Source organism: Aptenodytes forsteri, unplaced genomic scaffold (genome assembly GCF_000699145.1).
Source record: "Aptenodytes forsteri isolate BGI_AS27 unplaced genomic scaffold, ASM69914v1 Scaffold241, whole genome shotgun sequence".
NCBI classification, from domain to species: Eukaryota; Metazoa; Chordata; class Aves; order Sphenisciformes; family Spheniscidae; genus Aptenodytes; species Aptenodytes forsteri.
In genome coordinates, this window is record NW_008795252.1 from 5,386,364 (window position 1) to 5,389,740 (window position 3,377).

The following is a 3,377-nucleotide window of genomic DNA, read 5'->3' on the forward strand; positions in this document are numbered from 1 at the left end:
CCCTTCCGCTTCCACTGTTAAAATTTACTGACCCTGCTTTATGAGACTCAAGTGGGATAGAAGGAGACTTAATAATCACAAACAGTGGTTAATTCTATCCAGTGAAGACCTGGGTTATGGAGTTGCTGTCTTTAAAGCTGGTGTTGCTTTGTGATCTCTCGATTCTTACTGAATTGTCAGTCCTAAACATGATACAGAAAGATTTTCAAAGGCTGTGTCTTCAAATGACTTTTTTATTGTAATGTCCACCACTAAGGAGTAACATTGTACATACAGCCCTAGACAGTAGCCTGTTTTAGAGATTTCATTATTATGTTGATCAGAGCAGGCGTACACAATAAAAAGCTGATAAGGAGTTAAAGCTGGTCTGTGATACCTGTTCCATGACCTGCACTGTGCCTGAATCTTTAGTGGACACCAGGAATCTGGGTTTAAAGCAAACAAACAAACAAGGGAACAATGCTTTTTTTTCTGCCAGGAAGGACCAGGGGTCTTTTTAGTGCAACATCTAGTTGTTTTGTTTTTTTTTTCTTTCTAATGATAAAGTATTGTGCTACTACAAACCTGCTGGCCGTAAATATATTTCAAAACCCCCACACTTTGTAGCTAGGAGAGGGGATACACCCATATAGAGGCTGGATACCCATAAAGAATGCTAGGAAATTGTGGATGCCAGAAGGAAACCATTCTGAAACAATTTAATGTCAGAAGGTACACAACATGTAGAACTGTATTGAGTAGCTGGAGATCTGTAAAAATTCTGCATAGCATAGCTACTTTATAGATCTGGAATATCTCTAAAATTGCTGATTCTGGAAATGTTGTATAAGGTGAGAGATTCTGTAAAAACATCTTTTTTTTTTTACAAATACTCTGTTTTATAGTCTTGAAATGTAGCCTAAAATCTGCTTTTCTGATAGAATGTGTAATCCAGAAAGAAAAAAATGAGAGAAGGAGTTTTCACTTCTGGGTTTCGTATGAAAATTCACTGCCTCACAAATCTCTTCCTTATGTTCATGTTTTCTAGTGGTAAAAGGAGAAATGAGTAATACTCCATATGGTAAACTGCAGTTAATTTATCTTCTTGGATATGATTTTACTAGTCCTTTAAAATTCTTTCTAAAGCCAGATTCAACATAAGAAAAACAAGTTCCTAAAGAAGTTGATAGAAGATAGTGTTCCCACCCAATGCAGAGGGTGGTACTGGATTTTCTTTGTCATTTAAAAATTCCATTGAAATGACTTTGACATTGAGTGTGATGTCTGCTGTCCAAGTGTCCCTTTGTCCCTGACCTCTTGTCCGACACAAATGAAACAAACCGATTTGTCATTTTTACATAAGGTGTTTCTTTATGAAATGAGTCTTCAACAGAATTCTTTTTCATTACCATATAGTTACACTCTTAGAAATGTCTAGTACAGATGAACTGCTCTGACATTAAAAACATCGCTTTTGCCAACCTGAGGCTGAGGGTGTAGTTACAGCAATGCAATAGTCAGCTGTTGTCAAAAAGGCTGGTTTCATCTCCCCTCGCTGCACCCTGTGCCGTGAGCCTGCAGGAAGGTTAGTGCCATGAAAAACAGTTCATTTTCAGTTGCATGAACTGGATCACTGCGTGACTGCTTGAGCACTGGTGCCAGCACAAGAGCGAAGCGTGGAGTGGGCTTGTCATTCTACAGCAGCTAGCCATTTTCTCAAAGCAGTTGTAAGAGTGTAGCCCCAAGACCTGGCTTTAAGAAGAAGATGTGGACCTGCACACAGAGCATACCTGCACAGATGACAGCTGTCTCCGTTGTTTGGGTGGGCTGGGCATATGCACTTCCAATGCAACAACCATGTATGTACCCACCTTACTGTGGCGCTGAAGCCTGTGCTGCTTCTATCCCAGTTGCAGGTTGTGGGCTGTGTTTTGTATGCAACATCAAAATACCTCAGTGTTACAGCTGACCCTGTGTTATATTAATTTCAGTGGTCTGTGGCAGGTGTGCGAGTGTGTGCACTTCACATCAGAAAATTCTAGCTGTTGGGATTAAAACTCAAGAAGTTGTCACCAATGCTGATAGCACTTTATTACTCAATATGTGAGAGAGCAGCCTACCAGAGCTGGCCAAAGATGGCTTGCATGTAGACTTTTAATGGCATGCTACAATTCCAGCAGCTTGGAGCCTCACAACAGCTTGAAAAAAATAACTGTGAAAGAAAACAGCTCCCAGATTCTGGCTTTCACTGAGGTATGAATTTAATGCAAGAAAATGCTGGCAAGGTCATCAGAGGCATCACGTCTGTTCAAGAGGAGGTATTGTCCTGCAGTTTTTTCTACTGCTGCAGTTAACATGACTGTAATTGGAAGAGACAATCCGGTATGCCGTTTTCTGAAGGAGTATGTGTTGCTGGGTCAGCAATAGTTTTTAATAAAAATTACGTGTTATTTCAGTTGTATTGTGGGATAAGGATACAGTTATGAGGGTCAGGATGTAAAACTAAGAGACTGAATTATAATATTTTTTTGCTGTGTGTGTTTCCTGCATAGCTGTCAAATCTGCTGACAGTTCATTTTGTAAATAAACTGTAGTTGTTCCTTTGCATTTATGAAAGAAATGGATAATGCAGAACAATCTGTGTAGGTGTTGAAACTGAAGATGTGAAAATACAAGGAGAGGCAGCCAAGAAATAGTTTTGTCAAATGGAAATTTCCAAACTTCTAGAGCCAATGGTTTGATTATATGAGACCAACAGGCATCAAAGTGATTGACAGTCTGCATATGAGCACTGGGTGGTAGATGTAAACTCTTGATCAGATGGGGTGGTAAAATTTCATCTGATAAATTGAATAATGATACAGCCTACTACCTAAATGACCTTGTTCTTATGGTACTTATTTTGGCCAGTTCACCTTTTAAAATACCTGACTGTATGCATTAAAACACATTCTAAAAAGTAAACCTTTTTTTCAGTGTAGTGCAGCCATTTCCTAAAAGAAAATACCTTCAATAGTTCATTTGTGCTTACCCATCATACAGATTTTTTTCTTTATTTAAAAAGGCCAAATTGCTTTAATCTACAGAGGAAGCGTATTGTAGCTACTCTTCATCTGTTCCACTTCCTTATCTAATAATGAGTAACAGTGTTGTTGAAGTTGTCATAAATTGTTGCTACTACTTCAGCAGTCTGTCTAAATTGTAGTGTTCATTTATTTTATAAGAAACTTGGCGCTGAGATGGGAAAAAGTAGCTAAAACACTATGTAAAGGAAATACTATTTAATCTTGTGTTCAGGTTGACTTGCTTTTTTTGCTATTTGTAGGCAGGCTGGTTCTAAAAATCAATGGATTTTATACTTTTTACTGTATGAATAATCTTTATCTGGAAGTATTCTT